The 26,390-nt window shown below is 39.5% G+C and overlaps 1 protein-coding gene across 2 annotated transcripts in view; it reads right to left on the bottom strand.

The window, feature by feature from the left end:
- LOC127433030 (cell adhesion molecule 2-like) overlaps positions 1–26,390 on the bottom strand; it is a 633,917-nt gene that overhangs the window by 265,312 nt on the left and 342,215 nt on the right. The gene's annotated exons all lie outside the window — the stretch shown is intronic.

Below are 26,390 nucleotides of genomic sequence, written 5' to 3'. Positions count from 1 at the left end.
AGAGAGAACCTAATAAAAAGTAATAAAAACGATCTGTTACTCTGACAAATATTGACGTAAAAATTACTGAAGCACGGTAGCACTGGCTTTAAGGGGGCAGGTGGGGGTCACAGGAGCAGGTCAGCATTAGCCATCGAAGGAGAGAGAGAGGGTGTCAGTAATCAGGTGGATGAGGGTGGGTAGATGTCAAGAGAGAGGGTTGGATAGTTTGCCACAAAGTTGCTAACTTTGCCAAGGTTCTGTGTCTGCTAACAGTTGAGACTAAAGCACAGGGCCAGTTGCCCTGACACACAACAATGACCTCATGCATGACTAAAGAATAAAGCGAGAGAGAGAGAGAGAGAGAATAGTGTAGCTGGCTTGAAGTAACTCACTGAAGAAAGCATTATGATATATATATATATATATATATATATATATATATATATATATATATATATATATGTATATTTCCTATAGACACACTAAAGCTGAAGATAAAAGACAAAATCTTATGTGCCAAAGACTTTTGCACAGTATTGTATATACAATACTGTGCAAAAGTCTTTGGCACATAAGATTTTGTCTTATATCTTCAGCTTTAGTGTGTCTATAGGAAATATACATTTTAAATTCCCAAACATTCCTTTTGCAAATAGAATAAAACAGAATAGAAGAATGGGGAGCTCTGCAACAGATACCATGGCCCTCACAGAACCCCCCCCCCCACTGAACATTAAGTCAGTCTGGGATTACATGAAGAGACCGAGGAAGTTGAGACAGCCGAAATAGATATAAGAACTTTGGTGAATTCTCCAAGAAGCTTGGAACACCCTATCTGCCAACAACCAAGAAAAACTGTCCAGGTGACCTAGGAGAATTGGTTCTGATTTGAAGGCAAATATGGTCACACCAAATACTGATGTAGCTTTTTTTTTTTTTTTTTTTTATGTTTACTGGAATTTGTATGACATTAATTGATAAATGAAAACTTTTTATGGCATTATTTTTGAATACATCCTCACTATGAAACATTTTCCACAAGTGCCTAAAACTTTTGCACAGTAATATGTGTAATATATATATATATATATATATATATATATATATATAATTTATAAATCCAAATATATAGTTGTAAATATGAACACATACTTGTAAACTGATTTTTATTACATTACAACTTTATTAATATTATTATTATTACAACTATATATTCAGATTTATAACTACTGTATATGTTTAGGATTAATAACCATTTATTCAGATTTACACCTATAATTTCAGGATTTATTTATTCAGTTACATTTTTATTTATTCAGGAATTACATTTATATATTCAGATTTAAAAATACTGTATATATCCAGGATTAAAAGGTGTTTTTTTATATTTTTTTTTTTATTTTTATTATTATTATTCTTATTATTAGAGCAACCATCAGTTCGACCAAACTGTTATTGATGCCAACAATGTCAAGCGATGAGTACAACAAAGTAATATTTTAGTTAAAATAATCAGTGACACATTGCCCACACTGTTTTTCACTAAGTAAACTTAATAATTTAATTTATATGCACCAAATTAATAATACATATAAAGCAATTTCACTAACATGTTTATTGAATGAATAAAATAAAAAATAAAAATTTTAATGAATGAAAAAATGACTTTGTATTGTGAACTTCCATGAACATAGCTGAGAGATAACTGAAATGAATCGATTAATCAGTGGTTTAAATCGTTTCATAGAAATGGACAGCTTGAACTGATTTATGAAACTGAATCAAACTTAAGCTTAAATCAGAGACGTTATTAAAACTTATGAAACATTCTCATTCTCACAAATTAAGGGACAAGTATGGATCATGAAATTATCTACAGTATACTGACACTCTAAGGAACCTTAGAGCCAAATAAAAAGCAAATTCAAATCTATGTGGTATTCATGTGCGGCAGTGGGGGCGTGGTCAAGCACCCGTCCGGAGAGAGAGAAAGCGGTTAGGGCGCTTACACCTGAGCTAAATTATGCCTTAACACCTGTTTCTAATTCCAGTGAGCATGGGGAGAGCAGCATAAAAGCAGCCACACAACCAGCAGACGAGAGAGAGCCTGGGTCCAGAAAGTTATTATTGTTAAGTTGAAGAATTTATTATTGTGAAGCTGAAGAGATTAGTGTGTGAAGCCGTGAGCGCTGAAGTGTGGTCATTAAAATCCTTACCTGTGAGTGGAGCAACCTGCCTCCCGTGTCCTCCTTATTGACCACTCCCTCGACGTCATGAGTCCCTGCCGGCAGCCACTTTCGGCACGCGTTTCGGAGCCGTTGGGGTAACGCAAACGGGTGGCCGGTCCTCTCTAGCTTCAGAGTTCTGAAGAGCTGGCGGTACTGTAAGGAGGACACGGGAGGCAGGTTGCTCCACTCACAGGTAAGGATTTTAATGACCACACTTCAGCGCTCACGGCTTCACACACTAATCTCTTCAGCTTCACAATAATAAATTATTAGCTTCACAATAATAATCTCTTCAGCTTCATAATAACTTTCTGGACCCAGGCTCTCTCTCATCTGCTGGTTGTGTGGCTGCTTTTATGCCGCTCTCCCAATGCTCACTGGAATTAGAAACAGTATTAGAAAAATACATTGCAAATATTCAATATACAGTATAATATAGCACTAATTAGCAGTTATTCAGACAATCAGGATTTTTTATTTATTATTATTATTATTATTATTATTATTATTATTATTTTTTTTTTTTTTTTTTTTTTGCATTTGGCACAGAAACCTTTTCTTTTCATTTCTATCCAGAATCATTTTCTGCCTTGTCAGTGTTGTAGAGCTGATGATAGAGAGATTTTGCATAAAGTGTTTTATATAGTCTCATTTCAGTCCACCGCTTTCTGCAAAACTGACAGTCAAAGACGGTCTACACACCCCTCTTATCAGAATGAGTAACATTAGTTACGCTCATGCTCCAGAAGTAACCATACCACACCTCCCAAACTGCTGTACAAAGGATGTTAGCTCCATCTATACAGATTCATAACAAAATATCTGCGAGTGGGGCTCAGTTCTGAATGAATATGGATTCCAGAGGATTAGGCGCTCTTCAAGGGACCGCTTCTCTCCACACACCATCGCACACACAGAAACATTCACTCTCTTTCTCTTTCATTCTCTAAACACTACAGAGCTCGCTGGCACAGAAATTGTTCTCTGCACATTCATGCTGATGGTGCACATTATGTACACTAGGAGAAAGGGAAATTGAAAAGTGAAAATATATTGGGACAGAGAAAAAGAGAGGAAAACAAGATCAAAAGAATGAATACCCAGACAGGAAGCTTTTTCTTAATCTTGTGCTTAGAATGCACTTGAGTGTATGTGAACATCAGGGCTCAATTTATGCCAGCTCAATCTAGATCTGGCTATTATGTTAGTGAATTTCCCATCTCATACACTTTAGAAATAAATTTATGCTATTATATCTACATATGTTTCAAGAAAAAAATCTAGTCACTGTAAGAAAGTGCTGTAAATGTATGGGAAAATTTCACAGCAAAAATACTGTACAGTTGTGCTCAAAAGTTTGCACACCCTGGCAGAAATTGTAAAATTTTGGTATTGATTTTAAAAATAGGACTGATCATGCAAAAAAACTGTCTTTTATTTAAGGATAGTGATCATATGAAGCCATTTATTATCACATAGTTGTTTGGCTTCTTTTTAAATCATAATGATAACAGAAATCACCCAAATGGCCCTGATCAAAAGTTTACATACTCTTGAATGTTTGGCCTTGTTACAGACACACAAGGTGACACACACAGGTTTAAATGGCAATTAAAGGTTAATTTCCCACACCTGTGGCTTTTAAAATTGCAATTAGTGTCTGTGTATAAATAGTCAATGAGTTTGTTAGCTCTCACATAGATGCACTGAGCAGGCTAGATACTGAGCCATGGGGAGCAGAAATGAACTGTCAAAAGATCTGCGTAACAAGGTAATGGAATTTTATAAAGATGGAAAAGGATATAAAAAGATATAGCTAGTGAGCTAACTGGAAAAAAAAAATGAACATAGACATGTTTCACCAATTGTAAAATAATAATATGATATGTGACTGGATTAGCTTTTATTTAATTGACTTTTTATCTAAGTCAGGATAGTTTTTATTGTCAGCCCATTCATATACATCTACACAGTAAGGATAAAAATAACAATCATGGTGAGATTTGTCTGTACAGTGGTGGCCAAAAATATTGCCACCCTTGATAAATATGAGAATTGTTTATCCTTTTGATCTTTCATTCAAACAATTCACAAAAATTGAAACTTTAATTGAAGTAAAGCAATTGAAATGGGAAATATCTCATTATTAAATAAATATTTTTCTCCAAAACACATTGGCCATAATTATTGGCACCCTTTTATTCAATACTTTTTGCAACCTCCCTTTGCAAAGATAACAGCTCTGAGTCTTCTCTTATAATGCCTAATGAGACCATTCCTTCATACAGAATCTCTCCAGATACTTCAAATTCCGAGGCCCATGTTGGTGAACTCTCCAAATTTTCTATGGGGTTCAGGTCAGGGGACTGGGATTGTAGAACCTTGATTTTGTGGTCAGTAAACCATTTTTGTGTTGATTTTGAGGTTTGTTTTGGATCATTGTCCTGCCCACCAGGGCCCACTGTAAACTTTCTGGTTTTTATTTTTTATCTGTTGGTACTTGATAGAGTCCGTGATGCCATGTACACGAATAAGATGTCCAGGACCTCTGGCAGAAAAACAGCCCCACAACATTAAAAATCCAGCACCACATTTAACCGTGGGCATTGGGTACTACTTCATCTTTGTGTGTGCCAAACCCATCTTTGGTGTTTGCTGCCAAAAAGCTATTTTTTTTTATTCATCTGACCATAGAACCTGGTCGCATTTGAAGTTCCAGTATTGGCAAAACTGAAGATGCTTGAGTTTGTTGTTGGATGAGAGCAGAGGCTTTTTTTTTTTTTTTTTTTTTTAAACCCTCCCAAACAACTTGTGGTGATGTAGGTGATGTCTGATATATTTTGGAGACTTTCTGACTCCAAGGCCCAACTAATTTCTGCAATTCTCCAGCTGTGATCCTTGGAGATTCTTTGGCCACTTGAACCATCCTCCTCACTGTGCATGGAGACAATATAGACATGTGCTTTTCCAGGCCCATTCTTAAGATCTCCAGTTGATTGGAACTTGTTAATTATTGCCCTGATTGTGGAAATGGGCTATTTTCTTATAGCCACTTCCCTTTTTGTGAAGCTCAACAACCTTTTGCTGCACATCAGAAATGTAAGCGCAGCATAGTTCTAGCCTGAAGACTAGCAGCTGTACATCATCGCACCATTAGCTAGGTAACTCCTAGCCAATCACATGTAAGCCATTGCTTTATATGTCTGCTCACAATCTATCGCGTTTCAGTGTGCTAGTACAGCAACCTCCACCACCCCACCACCACCAGTTGAGTCCCGTCCTGCACGGGGGTAAGCTCCTATCTCTATATTTCAAAATTCATAATTTCACCTTTGAATATTTACACTTATTTTAGATATTTTATGTAGTTTGCATGCATGATCTGTACTGTTTACAATTTTTACATTGATTTTGCATTGAGTTTTTCAGCAGGCACTAAAAATGATACTGGCCCTTTGAGGGGAGTGACAGCTCAGAATGCGGGAGTCGGGACACACAGGTGTTTGGAGTTCAGTGCATAATTAGGAGAGAGGAGTCACACTTTGTTGACCATATCCATGCTTGTGTGATTAGGGAGTAATGTTTCTTTCCTGTTTTGCTTTTGAGTAACAACTAACTGTAAACAACACAAAGGACATTAAAGGAGACATTGGTAAATGCAAATGGATAGTGTGGATATCAGCTGTATTTGGACACACATCACAGGAGTCAAACCAACTTATACTCTCGTAATGTGTATTGAAATCGAACATTATGTGCTTTCTGTTTCTGTTACATCGACCAACCAGAAGAAAACTATTAATTTATTTCTCATTTACATGGACAACAGTTAAGTGGTATGCATCAAAGAGCAAAATGTAATGAACGTAAATCTTTTATCTTGTTCAATAACTGAATAAATATAACATGAAGTTATCATGCAACATGTACATATAGCATCATTAGCCTACAACTTAAAAGATATTGGAGCGATGGCACATAAATGCTCCAGAAATGTTTCAGTTGTATAAGCAACAGCAAGCAGTGTACTGTGACGCAACGGTTTCTCATTGTGAGTGTGCGCAAAAACACGGTAATCATTACAGGAACGCGAATGCGCATTCCTGGAAAAAAAAATAGCGAGGTAAAACACTCAGATGAAAATTACAGTAAAGTATTATTTAAAGAGGAGCTGACTGTAAAATACAGTGCTCTACATAAAACAGTACTACAGTGTATTAGAGAAAATACAATAAGCGTGCAGTATTTGGTATACGGTATGTTGCTGTAAATTAGAATTACAGTACCAAAATAATTTTTTTTTTTCAGTAATGTACTGGCGTCTGTGCTGCCATTAATTCACTGTAAATTAACAGGTAATTTTTTTACAGTGTAGCCTAATAATGGTAATGATAAAAACAGTAACACTTTACTGTTCAATTTGTTAATATTAATAAACATATTAGGTATCATGAACAAATAAGAAATAAAAAATGTATTTTGACAGCATTTATTAACGTTAATCAATATTAATTTACGCATAAAAAATACACCGCAAGTGATCTTTGTAACGCAGCAAACTAGATAGATCCCACCATAATCAACTTGCAGTGTGAACATCTTCAGTGATTTTACTGGGAGTTACCTAGGTGGTTTAAAAGATCTTCTGGAAAGTAATTTCAAAACTGACCTGATCACTATTTCACCATGTGTGAAATCAAGCCATTTCAATCAATGCTCCATTCAACCACTTGAGTTCTCTTACTTCTTGGTTCTCCTTTACTTTTATCCCTGGCTCCCCATCATTCCAATTGTTAGAATCACTACACAGCGTTGGCAGCGGCAGCAGCTGATTTTTGCTGGCACCAAACATTTAATCAAGATCAGCAGTGATTTCGAGAGGGTGAAGCTAAACTGCCCATTTCTCACCACGAGCTGGCACCACCGGCAATGCTAAAGGTCTCTAACAGTCGGAACTGCCACCAAAATGGGGTCCAAAGTAGTCCAGGAATACAGAGGAAAATGGAGAGAGGCTCAATCCCATAGAGCACAGCACCTGCTGACCACTGCATGAAGGCACAGCAAGGCATGGGGTGACCTTTGAGGCTGGAGATCCATCACAGATGCTGAATAGCTACATTGATGCTAGGAAGGGAGCAGTGTGCAAGGATACGTATAGTCCGACAATAGGTGATAATCATGTAGTGCTTTACTGGTTGTTTAGATCAGTGTTACTATCAGAAATAATTAATGATTATTTCTTTAGTTATTAATTAATATTTAAATTAAATAATAGAATCTAACTCATTAAAACCTCCTATTGGGCTCCAGTAAATGTAGTGCGCTACGTTTAGGAGCGGGTTTGGTTATTAGCAATAATAATTATCAAAGATAATTATTAATTATTAAAATCAATAGAACATTGATGAGAATCAATGTTAGCTTTTTTAATCCTTTAAATCAACAATTATCAAAGATAATCACTAATTATTAACATTGATGAAATATTAATTAAAATTAACACTAGCTTATTGATCCTTCAAATTCAACAGTCATCAAAAATAATTATCAATTATCAAAAATCAATAGAATATTAATAAGGATTAATATCGCCGGGGCACCACCCTGGAATCAGGGACTAATAACCAGATAGTATAACAGTCTCAATATTAGATTGTTCTATTAGGAAAATCGACATCCGAATATCGATTTTCGAAAAGAAACAATGAAGGCTTGAATCCGAGCACTGACATCCCATCAGCATTTGACACAGGTGTATGCAAAACAAACCAAAACACTTCTCTTTGAAATATAACAAAGTTTATTTATGCAGTAATATCAATTAATAATTAATACAATGCAGTCAATAAACTTCTGACTTACAACTACAAACTAAACAGTGACATGATTAGATATGGAAACCAAAATAATCCTATAACACATGATGAAGGTGTGTGTGTGTGTAAGGAGGGACGTGCACAAAATGGCGAACGTGACTCTCATGGAGAGTACGTCACGCGAGATTTCCAGCCAGAGAATATGGCCGCGAATGTGGGCGGAGAGAAACCAGTCAATGACATCTACAAGTTTACCGCGTGTATCCACTTGTACGAAAGCTTAGGGACAAAGCTGAGCTTTATCACGAAGCTATCTACTAGCCAAAAATGTGTGCGAGAATGTTTGTGAGGGGTCGCGTGTGTGTGTGTGTGTGTGTGTGTGGTTAGTACAAGAGAGAGAGTATAAAGTGAAGGCCCCAAAGCCGGTTTCGCGATCATGGTGGACGGCTTGTAAACTGTCCCGCGTTCTTTGATTCTTTAATGGATAAACTCAGTGTGCCGGTCTCACCCGCGATGGCGGAAATGCACAACAGTCCAATGTGGTTGGACTACAACACAGCAGATCTCATTTGTGATAATAGTACAGTAATACTTTGAGTATTTGCTGCAATGAGCGGACTCGGCAGTCCATAAACTGTACAAGCAATAACCTTGATACACAAGAATAACACACTATAATATTATATCTCTGCCCAGACGTAAACCTCTTACTTGAATCGCATGAGGATGCAGCTAGAATGTGTGTTCATTTGTCCTTTAACTCCAACTCAGTCCCTTGAGGCTCGGGTGATGACGAGAGGCCGTTTCCTCGCTCTGTCGGTGGGAGGTATGGCTGCTGATTCTCGGTGGGCTGGCGGAGAAATCAGCGACTTTGACTTGATTGAAGATGGAAGAGAAATCTTTTCTCTCACTTCTGCAGGCAAATGGATGAAGATGCGGATTGCTCGGCGGTCTCCTTCAGATACGTTATTGTTCGGTGGAACACAGAGTAATCGCCTTCGTGCCCTCGGGCAGGGCGCACGTGTGTCTCTCATGCCAGTTGCGAGTACCTTCTGATTTCCTGCATAGTGGGGTTGGCCGTTCTGCAGTGCATCGTGACGTCATATCACACGCACTCGTGGAGGTTGTGAAAGAAAAGAGACTTGAAAGCTCGTTCCTCCTCCAGACCTGGTTCGTTACTTCCTTGGAAGTAATCGGTTCTAAGGCATCTGTAATACTCACGCGGAGGCTCGTGCCTCTTCTGGGTAATGGCGAAAGCACCTATGGTAGCGGAGGCTTCGTCGATATACAGTGAATACTCCTCACGTAGGGCTTTACACAGAGCTGAGTAGCGGTTTTGGGTACCAGTCGGTAGCGTTTCCATGAACACATGGACACTCCTTACCGTGGTCTTCTATATGAGCTTGAGTTTTTCATGTGACGAAGCATTAGGCAAGTCAACCAGGCAGTGCTCAATTTCCCTAAGATAACTGTCAATGTTTGAATCTCGATTACTTGGGTCAAAGCGCTCTATGTCCCCTGCGAGGGACTCAAGTTGTCAGATGTGCAAGCCTTGGTGTCAGTATGACCACATGTCGTCCGAGTCATCCGAAACACCATAGTCACTTGGATCCCACCACGAAGGGGAGGAAGTCGTCCTCATCGCTATAGCAGTCCAGTCGACGCGTGGGGGTGGACCCCAGGTTGCGTACATCTCCCTGGCTAATGAACCACTCTGGGCTTGGAAGTAATTTTCCCCCCTCCGTGGTGTGGAATCAGTCAGTTTGAAATGCACGGTGGCATGACTGAAAACTGACTGGGGGGGGGGCAACTGTAAGGAGGGGCACCTGCATCCAACCAGCAGGCCGCTGGAGGAGCTTGAAAGATGTCTTGGAGGACAAAGTCGGAGACTGTACCACTAGGGGCAGCTCGGCTCCTAGCGTGTGTCCTTGGGTTTCTCAGGGGCATATTTCTATGCGTAGCACTAAAGAGGGGGCCCTCTTCTATGTCAGATGTTGTGCTGTGCATTTCAGCTGCACTTACCTGATATGACTCTACTCTTAGCTGGGCAGCTTGAAGCTGCCTGCGCAGGGTTTTGTTTTCCTCCTGCATCCAGGAATTATCTTTCTGTGCCTGGACTTTCTCAGCTTGGGTGCACCTAATTTCTTGGTGCAGGCTGAGATTTTCCCTCTGCACCGCTTGGTAGCTGCTCTGCAGCTGGGCGAGCTGGGCCTGGTGCTCTGCGGTTTGCAGTTGGGTTCTGCGGTGATGAAGAAGGAACATTTGGCCCACTAGGTCCGGGATTGTGCGCTTTGGCTTCCCAACCGGGTTGTTGACATAATCAACTAGTTCCTGCAATGCTTCATCACAACGACTAATATTGTAGCCGTTAAGGTTATCTCTCTCCTCGGAGAGATGGAGGACAGCAGCGACCATATCTTGCAGTGCTGGGTTGTCTGACTGATGTGGAGCTTCAGCTCCAGTCACGCGGGGCGATTGGTGACTCATTTTACTGGGGCAGTAAAAAGTTTTGCGACACAGTGACTCTGATAGCTTGTTGTTTTACAGTTACTATAATGCTGATAGGAACGTACAGGTGAGAGGCTTCGACCTGTGGCTTACGGTCTACTGTTACGTAAATCTGACCCAACATTAACTACGTTTCCATCCAAGGATTTTTTGCGAAAAAAAAGTGTTGACATAATATTTTTCCATTTAACTCTAGCGCATAAACTCCATGTCAATACTTCAAATGTCACGAACACTGGTTTGGAAAAACTTTTTGTCGAGAAAATTGGCATTAACGCAAAAATGTAGTGTCACATGACAGAATTTACCCCAATCGTTAGCCATGATGACAAGGTATACCTCCTTGAAAACCAATTTATTGTACGTGATTATGGATTGATCTTAACGGCATAGCACAGATCCGATGCTGCAAACATGACACTTCCAGGAGTGCCAACACAAATATCTTGTATCATGTACATCTACAAGTGCATGGAGGACAAACTATTAGCCACTGTTTGTGATTAATGTAATTGCGGTAGCCATCCGTTTATTTATTAAAGTTGCTTTTCCACACCATTCAAAATAATAGTCGACAGTTATGGAATACAATAAAAAATATATATATATATTTTTAGACCTATATATGACTTTTCTTTACACAAACTTAAATTAGCTTTACCCTGTTCTGTAGATGAAAAACGTCGGCTGAATGGCATTCTCAGTATGTCCTACACTTTAAACTATCAGGACTATTTGTCCAGTGCATTACTTGGTGCAGGATGCCAGCTTGAACAGGGCCGTGACAAATCGCTTTCAGGTCAGAACCGGTGGCAACCTGCGATAGTTGCAACATCAGGACCAATATCAGAAGGGCAACTGCTCCCTTTTGATTGCAATTCCTCCTCTTCTGATTGCATTTATTTGTGAAATTAAAATGACAGTAAGCTGGCTAATTTCAATGAATCGTCTCAATACTCTCCCCATTTTACCAAAACTTCGGAGGAAAAAAAAAATAGGGACATCTGGGAGCAAAAGGTACACAATTAGCAATATAAACACATTTCTGTATGGAAATGGCTTAAGGGCAGATTTCTTTTTACGGTAAACCAAAACATATGTGACAAAGTGTTTTTTTAGGCATGACATCATCACACACACCATTTTTATCAATACAAGGCCATTTTAATCAAAACAGGCAGAAGATGGCAAATTTCCCAAATTGTTTTTTTTATTTTTTTATTTACTTTTACACATTTTCACTTTGTCGATAACAAAATAGCGGGAAAAGTGGATGGAAACTAGGCTATTGAGTGCATGTTGGTTACTGACTAATTGTTGTCAATAAGACCAGGAACATTTATTAAGAAAGCAAATGGGGTAAGTTTTAATTTCATGTTGTCTTAAAGTTAACCATTAAGCAGGCACAACATGATCTATTTAACAAGTGTTGCATAGCATTGTATAATACAATCCCCTGAAACTCAACAGGCCTCAGAGCAATTCTGTTTCCTGAAGCCTCATAACTGAAATATATTAGACAACTACTTAAGAGGCTGAGTGGCAGACCCGGGAGTGCTAATGGAAGGGTTAACTGCATATTTCTTGTAAGCTGCTGTGAAATATCAAAGTACCCCATTTGCAGTTTCTCTCCAAGCTTTTGACACTGTGTCTCGTTTATGTACTGGTGCATCATATGATAACAAAGACAGTATATTCAAGCTGACTGTTTTCACAACTTTACAGACTGTGTAAACAGCCATTGCACCCTTTCAAATAGATTTTCAAGGGTTGTTTGGGAGTTGTATGAATCACAGTTTTGAAACGATACAAAGACGAACCGTAATTTAGCCATTCAGAAATAAATAATTACACTTGAATCTGCAAGAAGCAACAGCATTTTACAGAATGTGATATTTACTTAATTGCAGCTTTAAAAATGCAAACAAACTGAGATTTCTAGGTCTGTATGCCTTTTGGCAGTTGTTGTCATCCAAGGTGAATGATTGGTTCAAGAACAGAATTACGTAATGGCTCTAAATGACCCTGCTTATAACAATAATTAAGTAGCAATGCCATTGCTCACATTTCACAAGGCCGAGGACAGTAACATGGGTCACAACTGCAGAGTCCTGAAATTATTCATGATAATAGCACTAATTAAGCTTACACACAATCACAAGATTACTGGAACTAACATGTCCACTTATTTTCATGAGTTTAATGACCCAACTTTACAGGAAGCTAAATGTTTGTCCTTTAAAGGCGAAGTGTGTCATTTTTCAATGTTAAAATACTTTCTCGTATTCAAGCTTTGGCAGAGACTACATATACAAAGCACTAAAACATATTCAAATTACATTAGGTTATCTGCACACTTTGTGAACCTGATAAAAACACTTTCTGCAATAAAAATAATAAAAATAAATACAATTAATAATATTAATAAAATAAGTAGTAAATTCATAAATAATAATAATAATAATAATAATAATAATAATAATAACAATAATAAACCAAGTAGACTAAACTGTATTTCTGAATATGATGGTATCTTCAGACATCTTACCTACAACTGTTGTGCAGATTATCCATTAATATATTTAGTTTGCCATCCAAAACTAAACAATTGTTCACTTCAAAGACAAATTAATTATCTTCTTATCACTGTAAAACATTATTTAGCAAAAGCCGAATCAGGAGAGTCGAGTTGCCTCACTGATTCTCTTCGTTCTGCCACCTATTCATTTGTAACTGAACTTTACTGGGTTTTGTAAACCAACATAGTAAATGAGGAATTGCACAATAAGTTACTGAACAACAAACAGACAAGCTAGCAGATGAGAAAGAAAATCTCTAAAGTTATTAAAAGATTAGAAGGACTGAAAAAAGAAGAGGGGACCCAGATTTATGTTCTTATGGCAATATCTAAACCGTACTAAACGCTAACACTTTCATGGCAACTTTAATAGCCTGAGATGAAATAGGTCTGTGGTGTTCAAACATGCTCGTTTCAACTGTATTTACTGAGGAGCTACTTTTCCATCATAGGTGTCTAATCTTTGTATTCTATTAGTGCTGCACGGTTGGGCTGGGTTAAAGCGGAGGATATTACTTTTCAAGCTGCATCGAGCAAGACATGGCACATTAGTGGTGATCAAAACAACATTTCCACAAGATGTCTGGAAACCATGCTTTAAACTAGTCTTCCTTTGTTGGATAAATCTACAGCAGTTGCATAATAGCAATAGTGGTAAATTAGACAAACAGAGACCCAGGTTGATCTTAAACTAACAGATCAAACAAGGCAGGCTGTTGTCAGAGAGAAAAAGGAGAATAGAGAGAGAAAAACATATGCTGTTCTTGTTTTAGATGTTGTTTTTTACATGGGACAGAGGGTGTGGTTTAGCACAGCTGTTAGCACGCTCCTGCTTTAATAGACTGGTCCTGTTGTCTAAACTTCAGAGTCTTACTGTCAGCCTGGATTAGCACTCTAGTCCTAAACTCACTGGTGTTTCAGCAGTGAAAAAGGCCTGTTCAACACATGCATGTGCAATGTTGCTATCGAAACTATTTCATAACGAAAATGGTCCCTTGTCTGAGCAGTGACTAAGTTAGCATGTGTGCAAGCAACACAATTATGTCACAGTCCAAATATTTTTCTGTTGCCTCTCCCATAAATGTCAAAACCCATAAAACAAATACACAAATAAACACAAACATTTTAATCAATTTGTGTTTGGACAACATTCATATTTTTTGTTTAGTTAACTGAAACTGGCCAGGTGATTTCTAGTTCCCAGCATGCTTTGCATCAGACTCGATAGGGAGAGTAGTGTTGTTCTGTGTTTTTCTTTAAGATGAAGATAAGGGGATCCTTGTTAGTGTTTAATGTTTTGTTGTGTTGAGATTTGGAAAGTTTATGTTATGTTGCAGTTTTGGGGGTTACCATTACGGTGAAGAGTGCAGCTTGAGCTTAGGGTGGGAACAGGTACATTAGATACATAATATTTATTGCTCTTTTCACTAAGCAGTTGCTGTGCAGTCACAAAGCTGCAATCTGAAATGCTTTAAACCAGCATTTATTTGGCATGCTAAAATTTACTGTCAATAGCTAGTGTATAAAAAAGTAAAAGAGATGTGTTTGAGTTACTTTAACCCAATTAAATTAGGTTAATTTATTTCCTTTACACAAAGTATTTGAGTTAAGATTACTCATTTTAAACAAGTAGAACCACTGTCCACAATTGTGTGTATTATCTGCATGCGTATTATCAGGGGCACTGTAAAATGTAAAAAATGTTAAAAATAAATAAATAAATGTAACACACACACACACACACACACACACACAAACAAATGCATCATGTGGTAAATTAGCTAGTTAAGTCAACATATTATGACTGAATCAGCCTGACTATATTTAGTTATATCAGTGGAACTCATCTGAAGAGACAGATCTGACTGAAATAGCTTGCCTTTTTTTATAATATAAAGTGTTACCTATAACAATAAATGTAATTGATTTGAATGTTAGAACTGACAAAAATTAAACAGTCTAATATGTTGCATAGATAGTTGGAGGAATCATCAAGCTTCCTATATACTCCCGTTGCCATTGCATGCCTCTGCATACACCTGGTGGCAAGGAGAGGGGCCAGGGGAACAGACGGACAGGGCAGAGGAGACCTATTGGCTGGGGATGCTGCCAGGTCCCACTGGGCCACATGGAGCATTCACTCTGATGGGGCTCTGTCCTTTGATATGATCATGTACGTTTTCATGTGCTGGGGACTGCATATGTCAAAATGGAATTAATGTGGATGTTTAGGTCACAGGACACCTGCAACAATTTGCCAGCACTGGCAGATAAGCTGGTGTCTGCATGTAGCATGGCTTCCCATATGCTAGTATTATGTTTGGAACAAACAAACGAACCGACCGACTGACCGAGCCACAGGAACAACCGACCGTCCATCCATCCATCCATCCATCTTTGCATATGTGTGGTTTGAGTTGGTTCTTGATTATATCCTAAATTTAGTAAAAATGTAGGTTATGAAGCATGATTTCTGCATTAAAACATTCACAATCCATTTTCACTATCACACACACCCATACAGGCATATGCATGAAACCCAATGTCTTCATAATGTCCCAATACTGATTAATTACTCTGACACTAAGAGACAAAGCCCAAGACCAGACACATCTAAACTTTGGAATTGCCAGCTCTAAATGAGTTTATGAAATACCAAATGCCAGAATGGCTGTGGCTTTCTTTTGCCTTTCAGAAAGGGCCTTCAGCTCCATCACTTCCTAAAACTGCTATTTCTCTCTCTTTCTGTCTATTTTTTATTTTCTGCCAGCGTGTCCTTGAGGGAAGGAAATTAGCCACAATGATTTACTCATGTCATGTCTACAGGGCTATTCAACTTCTAATGTGACTCATTTACCTTCCTTTAATCACAAATTCACAGCTTGGGCTCCTGAGTCCCCTGACACTCTCAACAACTTCCAGTGCTTTGATATTATTTAGCCAGAGAATGGCAGGGCAGGATGATCTTCTCCCACTGCGAGCTGGAGTCATGTATGCTGAGCTCTTTTAAATGTGTTCTTAAAGGAATAGTTCACCCACAAATCATTTACTTCCTCATATTGTTCCAAACCAATGACTTTCTTTGTTCTGTGGAACACAAAAAAGTTTTCCTTGAGCATATTTTTCGAAGAAAAAAAAAAAAAAAAAAAGAAAGAAAAAATGATCAAGGCTTGGAGCTATTTTTCTGTATAACTGGATGATCCTGAACTCACATTTCAGCTTATGAAACAGAAGCATGAGGATCCAGTGGCAGGGATCCAGGATGAGAGATGTTGATAGGGCATAACACTGAAAAAAGAGCCAGTAACTACTGGGTAACTTTTTCATAATGTAGCAGGGTACATAAATAGAAAATACATAAAGAGAAATCTTTGTTTATGTTTACTCACACACTGTAGAGTAATTTTGGTTATAACCTACTGAATTCATATGTTAGACATTAAAATGATGGCTGAATAGTGGCATGAAGAGATTTTTTTATAGGATCCCAGTTAAGCAGGGAATCACTGTGTGGCGATGGGGCCAAGCAGCGTCTGGGCAGAGTGAGGCCGGGGGGGATGAGTGGTGAATGAGTTCCACCTCTGCTCCACACCTGTCTCGTTTTCCAGTGAGGAGTGACGGGAGGAACTCATTCACCACTCATCTCCCTCAGCCTCACTCTGCCCAGACGCCACTCGGCCACGTCCCCATCGCCACACACTGCAAAACCAAAACTGCTTGTCAACAAGGCTGTACGTATTTATATTCTTCTTGGAAGCCCTGTGAATATGTCTGGCTGTACATTTCTCACCATAAACTGATGAGTTCATAACAGTGAAATATTGTTGTGGATGATTCTTGGCTGTATTTCAAATAATGAGAAGTATAGGCAGAGAAAACATTGACTATCTGCCATGGATAATGCACACTATTCTGGAGAAAACCAATGCAAAAGTGTCTAAACGCTTTGAAAAATGTTTTTTGAATTAGAACTATCTATTTTATAAATGACTGTAGACACTCATGAGGCAAATTAAACAATGACCAACTTGAAGGCTATGAACAGAATTCAACATGTTCTAAATGTTTTTGTTTTGACAGGCTTCACAGTGTTTTGCATGTCTCTGATATTCTGTGATGATTGTTTCTCTCACAAAGCAAAACCACATTGATTTAAAATGTGGTTTGGGACAACAAAGGCTACTGCAAATGTCATTTTGTTTCATTATGAAGAAATAAACGCTCTCCTGAGAACACAGAGGAAGATGAAACAGCTTGGCATGGCTTGTTTACAAGTCTAGCATGTCAACATATGCTCTATAATCTCATCCAGTCACCAACGTGGGTGTGATTCATGAGTTTTGATTGTCATTTTACTCATCTTTCACTGAATGATACACAAACTGTGGTAATTAGACCTTACAGTTTGACTCGTGTAAAGCCTTTTATATATCTTTTAAAGTTGTCTGCAAATGCTAGAGCAATGCATTCAAATTTCTTGTGAAAAAAACAAAAAACTTATTTTACAGTACATAATTTTATATCTGCATGCCTCTTGAGTATACAAAAGAATATATATATATATATATCTGCAGCGTTCTACGTTATCAAATACAACAACAAAAAGACTAGAAGTTTGAATAAGACAAATTTTCCAGCGGTTTCAAAAGTGTATGCCCACACTGCAAATCTGGGATTCAAAAACTTGTCATTTTGAATAGATAAACAAAAAAACATGATGACTCGAAATGAAAAAAAAAAAAAAAAAAAGATATATTCAAAGAAAAAGCTGTCTTTTGCTTTGAAAATCAAACTGCTCTATCTGCTTTCACACTGAGATAAACCAAGAGAACGCTGTGGAAAATGACTTCCCAGCATCCTCTTCCAGACCACCTGCTGGTGTCTCATATGTTTTCAAGAAAAAAAAAAACTTTGAGAAGAACAACCACTCATCCTTCTCTCCCCTTATAAATGATTGAATAAGCACTTTAAAACTGCCACACCAACATGCCAGCCCAGATCTTGTCACCGCAATGAACACAAAGATTTGACAGGCAAACCAAGAGCCCGTTCCTTAGACCATGATAGTGTATGGTCTTGGACAGAACTACTGGAAAATTACATCCCTATGTGGTTTTGGGTTGTGTTCTATGTCTGTGGTACGCCAGGGCCAAATCGCAGTGCCCCTAATTACAGTGCCATATCTGCTGTCTTGAATTCACTACAGTTCTTCAGCCAGTTAATCATATGCTACAGCTCTGGCTTTGAGCTGGACAAAGAAACAATTGTGAAAGGAACATCCCTCTGACCAAAGTAAACCAGAGTTCTGCTTTGAAGAACATAACATGACTTGGGTAGGTGGGTAACCCTGTGTCGTTTAGTGAAAAGAGCTAGTAAGCAAATTGTAAAAAGTGAAATTCAATACCAAAGCTAATCTAAGGTAAGGTAAGCTAAGCTAAGCTTTGTGTTTTGTTCTAAGCTTCTACATATGATAACATGAAGGGGAAATGGAACGGTCTAACTGCATTGACCAATTCAGAAACCATATTTTTTTTCCTACAAGCCACTTTAATTTCTTGTTCCAAAATAAAGTTCTGTGGTTTACGCTGATTGTGACACACAAACCTATGGTTAACAAACAAAGTCAGTCTATGATTAACAAGAAAGCCACTCCTGCAACGGGTCGGCCATAGCCCAGAACAACACTAGCAACACTTCCGCTCACAGACGCTCGCATTCGCCCAACAGCTCCATGACACATGACGAAGTTGGCTGCTGGCTGAAGAACGTGACGCCGAGGGAGTGCTTTATCTGGTGGTACTGGAGCAGTTTATCGCCCAGCTACCGAAAGGAATGGTGGTGTGGGTCCAGTGCCACCGCCGGCATCACTGGATGAGGCTGTCCGGCTGGCTGAGAACCATATGGCGGCATATTCATGGGCTGGCAAGCCCTCTTATCTCTCTCTCTCTCTCTCTCTCTATCTCTCTTCCTGTCTTTCTCCTCCCTCCCCCTCTCCTTCCCCTCAACCTGTTCCTGTTCACTGGAAATGGGGAAATCCTGTCCCAAAACCCATTCCCCGATCCTGTGGGCCATTCATCTCGCTGGCTTTCCCTAACCTTCTCCACTCTTCCCCACAGGCTGGTGAGGTCTGCTGGAGCTGCGGGAAACCTGGGTATTTCTAGGACTAATGCCCCACGATGGTGGTGGAGACATTGGTCTGGGCCCCCCACGCACCACAGGCCACCCCGACCAAGCAGAAATGTACCGGATACCTGTGAGTATATGGGGGGTACATATCAAGCCTTGGTAGATTCAGGTTGTTATCAAACCTCCATTCACCAAAGCTTGATTCAATCCGAGGCTTTGGATACAAGCCAGTTAAGGTGTGTGCACAGGGATATTCATGATTACCCGTTAGTGACTTTTGGGGGCAAAAGCATAGTGTCGAGTCTGCGGTTAGTCCCCGCCTCACCCATCCACAAATCTTGGGTACAAACTGGCCGGCATTTAATATATATATATATATATATATATATATATATATATATATACAGGTGCATCTCAATAAATTAGAATGTCATGGAAAAGTTCATTTATTTCAGTAATTCAACTCAAATTGTGAAACTCGTGTATTAAATAAATTAAATGCACACAGACTGAAGTAGTTTAAGTCTTTGGTTCTTTTAATTGTGATGATTTTGGCTCATATTTAACAAAAACCCACCAATTCACTATCTCAAAAAATTAGAATACGTCATAAGACCAATAAAAAAAAACATTTTTAGTGAATTGTTGGCCTTCTGGAAAGTATGTTCATTTACTGTATATGTACTCAATACTTGGTAGGGGCTCCTTTTGCTTTAATCACTGCCTCAATTCGGCGTGGCATGGAGGTGATCAGTTTGTGGCACTGCTGAGGTGGTATGGAAGCCCAGGTTTCTTTGACAGTGGCCTTCAGCTCATCTGCATTTTTTGGTCTCTTGTTTCTCATTTTCCTCTTGACAATACCCCGTAGATTCTCTATGGGGTTCAGGTCTGGTGAGTTTGCTGGCCAGTCAAGCACACCAACACCATGGTCATTTAACCAACTTTTGGTGCTTTTGGCAGTGTGGGCAGGTGCCAAATCCTGCTGGAAAATGAAATCAGCATCTTTAAAAAGCTGGTCAGCAGAAGGAAGCATGAAGTGCTCCAAAATTTCTTGGTAAACGGGTGCAGTGACTTTGGTTTTCAAAAAACACAATGGACCAACACCAGCAGATGACATTGCACCCCAAATCATCACAGACTGTGGAAACTTAACACTGGACTTCAAGCAACTTGGGCTATGAGCTTCTCCACCCTTCCTCCAGACTCTAGGACCTTGGTTTCCAAATGAAATACAAAACTTGCTCTCATCTGAAAAGAGGACTTTGGACCACTGGGCAACAGTCCAGTTCTTCTTCTCCTTAGCCCAGGTAAGACGCCTCTGACGTTGTTTGTGGTTCAGGAGTGGCTTAACAAGAGGAATACGACAACTGTAGCCAAATTCCTTGACACGTCTGTGTGTGGTGGCTCTTGATGCCTTGACCCCAGCTTCAGTCCATTCCTTGTGAAGTTCACCCAAATTCTTGAATCGATTTTACTTGACAATCCTCATAAGGCTGCAGTTCTCTCGGTTGGTTGTGCATCTTTTTCTTCCACACTTTTTCCTTCCACTCAACTTTCTGTTAACATGCTTGGATACAGCACTCTGTGAACAGCCAGCTTCTTTGGCAATGAATGTTTGTGGCTTACCCTCCTTATGAAGGGTGTCAATGATTGTCTTCTGGACAACTGTCAGATCAGCAGTCTTCCCCATGATTGTGTAGCCTAGTGAACCAAACTGAGAGACCATTTTGAAGGCTCAGGAAACCTTTGTAGGTGTTTTGAGTTGATTAGCTGATTGGCATGTCACCATATTCTAATTTTTTGAGATAGTGAGTTGGTGGGTTTTTGTTAAATGTGAGTCAAAATCATCACAATTAAAAGAACCAAAGACTTAAACTACTTCAGTCTGTGTGCATTGAATTTATTTAATACACAAGTTTCACAATTTGAGTTGAATTACTGAAATAAATGAACTTTTCCACGACATTCTAATTTATTGAGATGCACCTGTATATATATATATATATATATATATATATATATATATATATATATATATATATATATATAATAAAGAATGAGTAAGTGTTTCAAAACTTTTTACCGGTAGTGTGTTTGTGTCTATATACAGTATATATATATATATATATATATATATATATATATATATATATATATATATATATATATATATAATATTGCAAAAGTATTCAGACACCTGACCAATTATCTCATATTACTGAATTACAAATGGTGCAATGAAATTTCATTCTGTTTGATATTTTGTTTTAAAACACTGGAACTCAAAATCAATTATTGTTAGGTGACATTGGTTTTATGTTGGGAAATATAAAAAAAATAAAAAAATAAATAAAAATGAAATATCTTGATTGCATACGTATTCAACCCCTGTGCTGTGGAAGCTGCCAGGTTACACCGATGAAAGAAATTGTCCTAACAAGGACACAATTATCATTGGCATCCACCTGTGAATCGTTAAAGTTGCAATCTCATTTTCTGGATAAAAAAACCCATTGTTGAAGTATCATTGGTCAGGCTGTGAAACTGAAGGAAAATGAAGACCAAAGAGCATTCCACATAAGTTAGAGATAAAGTAATACAATGCATAGATTAGGGAAAGTGTACAAAATAATATTCAAATGTTTGGATATCCCAGTGAGCACAGCTGGATCAATAATCAGGAAGTGGAAGCTGCACCACACCACCCAGACAATGCCAAGAAAAGGCCGTCCCTCAAAACTCAGCACTCTAACAAAAAGGAGACTTGTGAGAGAACCCACAGAGAGGCCAACAATCACTTTGAAGGAGCTACAGAGTTCAGTGGCTGGGAGTGGAGTAATGGTGCACCAGTCAACCATATCAAGAGCACTGCATAAAGCTGGCCTGTATGGGAGGATGGCAAGAAAGAAGCTGTTACTCAAAAAGTACCAACTGAAAGCACATCTGGAGATTGCCAGAAAGCATGTGAGTGACCCAGCTGCGATGTGGGAGAAGGTTTTGTGGTCAGATGAGACAAAGATAGAGCTTTTTTGGCAAAACTCAAAGTGCTATGTGTGGCGCAAACCTAAAACTTCATATGCCTCAAGACACACCATCCCTACAGTGAAGTATGGTGGTGGCAGCATCATACTGTGGGGATGCTTCTCATCAGCAGGGACTGGGCATCTTGTTAGAATTGAAGGAAGAATGGATGGAGCAAAATATAGGGAAATACTGTAGGAGAACCTGCTTCAGTCCGCTAAAAAACTGAAGCTTGGGAGGAAATTCAGTGTGGCAAGGAGGAGGGCGGGGCCGGGCCGTAATGACGCACGCCCGGCCCCTAATCAGGCTAATCAAGCCTACGAGAGGGATAAAGGCTGGCAGTTCGGGAGAGAAAGAGAGCTACAGCCAGTTACCCTGTATGTGTTTTGTCTTTATTTTTTAAGTTAATCATTAAATGATTATTTATATTGTTAAGCCGGTCCTTTCCCTTTTACCCTGTTACATTGGTGCTGAAAACCGGGAAGGAGGAGGGATGCACCATAGTAGAGTCCTCGCCACTACCATCAACCCCAAAGGAGCAGCTATGGCCATCCACCGGGGGACGGAGGAGCCTCGCCGCCTGAAAGCGGAGGAACGGCCGCTTACCTGACAGGCCACTGCTAGGGGCAGAGGAGACAACTACCGGCCGCTAAAACGTGGCGGGGTCAAAGAGAAGACTGCCGTCTGCGAGCGGGAAGGGGCTCACTGCCGATCGCCTGGAGCAGGAGAACCACTGCCAGGGGCGGAGGAGACCCCTACTATCCACCAAAACACGACAGGGCGTTCCGTCTGCCAGGGGCCAGAGGACTGCCTCCGATCCACCTGGGGAGGAGTGGCTGTCATCCACTAGAGGGTGGAGGGGTGACCGAGGACCAGGCTATTACGTATCAGAAAACCAGCAAATAAGTTTTTTTTCTCTCTCTCTCTCTCTTCTCTTACCCCCGCTGTCACTCCATGTTGGCCTTTCCCTCTCTTTTTTTTTGTTTTTCCCTCCCCTTGTCTCCCTCCCAGGTCTGAGAAGGCGGGGAAGAACTGCCAGCAGGTGGGGCTGGAAGGGCACGCCCCAACCCCAGAAGGGCGGGGGGATGTCATGCCGGGGGCTCCCCGGTCTGAAGGAAAGGAGGGAGGAGTGTGGCGAGGAAGAGGGCGGGGCTGGGCCGTGATGATGCACCCCTGGTCCCTAATCAGGTTAATCAAGCCGAAGAGAGGGATAAAGGCCACCGGAGGCGGCAGTTAGGGAGAGAGAGAGCTACAGGCAGCTGCCCTGTATGTGTTTTGTCTTTATGTTTTAAGTTAATCATTAAATGATTATTTATATTGTTAAGCCGGTTCTCGCCTCATCCTTTCCCTTTTACCCTGTTACATTCACCTTTCAGCATGACAATGATCCCAAGCACAAGGCCAAAGCAACATTGGAGTGGCACAAGAACAAAAAGATAAACATCCTACAGTGGCCCAGTCAAAGTCCTGATCTCAATCCTATTGAGAATCTGTGGCACTATTTGAAAATTACAGTCCACAAGCGTCACCCAACCAACCTGAACAACCTGGATCAAATCTGCTGAGAAGAATGGGCCAAAATCACTTTGTCACTGTGTGCAAAGCTGGTACGTATGTACCCCAAAAGACTTAAATCAGTTATTGCAGCAAAAGGTGAATACTTATGCAAGCAAGATATTTCAGTTATTTTATTTTTCATACAAATATTTCCCAACAAAAAAACAATGTCACCCAATAATTGATTTTGAGTTTCAGCGTTTTAAAATAAAATATCAATCAGAATGAAATTTCAGTGTACCATTTGTAATTCAGTAAAATGTGAGAATTGTTTTGCAAGGCACTGTATATATATATATATATATATATATATATATATATATATATATATATATATATACACTATATTGCCAAAAGTATTCGCTCACCCGTCCAAATAATTGAATTCAGGTGTTCCAATCACTTCCATTGCCACAGGTGTATAAAATGAAGCACCTAGGCATGCAGACTGCTTCTACAAACATTTGTGAAAGAATGGGCCGCTCTCAGGAGCTCAGTGAATTCCAGCGTGGTACTGTGATAGGATGCCACCTGTGCAACAAGTCCAGTCGTGAAATTTCCTCACTACTAAATATTCCACAGTCAACTGTCAGTGGTATTATAACAAAGTGGAAGCGATTGGGAATGACAGCAACTCAGCCACGAAGTGGTAGGCCACATAAAATGACAGAGCGGGGTCAGCGGATGCTGAGGCGCATAGTGCGCAGAGGTCGCCAACTTTCTGCAGAGTCAATCGCTACAGACCTCCAAAGTTCATGTTGCCTTCAGATTAGCTCAAGAACAGTGCATAGGGAGCTTCATGGAATGGGTTTCCATGGCCGAGCAGCTGCATCCAAGCCATACATCACCAAGTGCAATGCAAAGCGTCGGACGCAGTGGTGTAAAGCACGCCGCCACTGGACTCTAGAGCAGTGGAGACGCGTTCTCTGGAGTGACGAATCACGCTTCTCCATCTGGCAATCTGATGGACGAGTCTGGGTTTGGTGGTTGCCAGGAGAACGGTACTTGTCTGACTGCATTGTGCCAACTGTGAAGTTTGGTGGAGGGGGATTATGGTGTGGGGTTGTTTTTCAGGAGCTGGGCTTGGCCCCTTAGTTCCAGTGAAAGGAACTCTGAATGCTTCAGCATACCAAGAGATTTTGGACAATTCCATGCTCCCAACTTTGTGGGAACAGTTTGGGGATGGCCCCTTCCTGTTCCAACATGACTGCGCACCAGTGCACAAAGCAAGGTCCATAAAGACATGGATGAGCGAGTTTGGTGTGGAAGAACTTGACTGGCCTGCACAGAGTCCTAACCTCAACCCGATAGAGCACCTTTGGGATGAATTAGAGTGAAGACTGTGAGCCAGGCCTTCTCGTCCAACATCAGTGTCTGACCTCACAAATGTGCTTCTGGAAGAATGGTCAAACATTCCCATAAACACACTCCTAAACCTTGTGGAAAGCCTTCCCAAAAGAGTTGAAGCTGTTATAGTTGCAAAGGGTGGGCCGACGTCATATTAAACCCTATGGATTAGGAATGGGATGTCACTTAAGTTCATATGCGTCTAAAGGCAGATAAGCGAATACTTTTGGCAATATAGTGTATATATATATATATATATATATATATATATATATATATATATATATATATATATATATATATATATATACAGTACTGTGCAAAAGTTTTAGGCACTTAAGATGTTTCACAAAAACATTTGTCTTTAAGATTTATATTTTCAGCTTTAGTGTGTCAATAGGAAAAATACATTATAGACTCCCAAATATTAATTTTTGCAAATAGAAAATATTAGAATAGAAGAACAGGGCACTCTGCAAGAGATTGCATTGCCCCCACAGAGCCCAACACTGAACATCGAGTCTGTCTGGGATTACATGAAGAGACAGCAGCAACTGAAACAGCCTAAATAGATAGAAGAACTATGGTGAATTCTCCAAGAAGCTTGGTACATCCTATCTGCCAACAACCAAGAAAAACTGTGTCCATGTGTACCTAGGAGAATTGGGGCTGTTTTAAAGGCAAAGGTGGCCACACCAAATATTGATATTGATTCACGAGGGGGATTCAGCTTTTTTTTATGTTTACTGGACTTTGTATGATGTTAACTGATAAATGAAAACTATTTATGGCATTATTTTTGAAGACATCCTCACTATGCAATATTTTTCACAAGTGCCTAAAACTTTTGCACAGTACTGTATATATATATATATATATATACATAAAAATACGTATATTTTTCACTAACAATCAAAAGTCATTTTTTACTGTTTTTGAATAAAGCATTAGTTCACCATCAAAAACTGTCCTCTTGAGTTCAAAGGAAGAAATATAGGCATGCAGGTTTTGAACACATGAGGGTCAGTAAACAATGACAATCTTCAGTATGGGTGAACTATCCCTTTACGTCTTTTTTTTATTTTTTTAACAGGTTTACAATCTTATAAAAACTCTCAAGGTGAAATGATCACAATAAAAGCAGCAGTGTTACTCTAACTGTGAGAATAATTTCAGAGCAGTACCTCATTTCAATCTCAGTTCTATGGCAGCATTCCAGGAGTGCAC

Source organism: Myxocyprinus asiaticus, chromosome 42, assembly GCF_019703515.2.
Source record: "Myxocyprinus asiaticus isolate MX2 ecotype Aquarium Trade chromosome 42, UBuf_Myxa_2, whole genome shotgun sequence".
Taxonomy (NCBI): domain Eukaryota; kingdom Metazoa; phylum Chordata; class Actinopteri; order Cypriniformes; family Catostomidae; genus Myxocyprinus; species Myxocyprinus asiaticus.
This window is presented reverse-complemented; position numbering and strand designations above follow the sequence as displayed.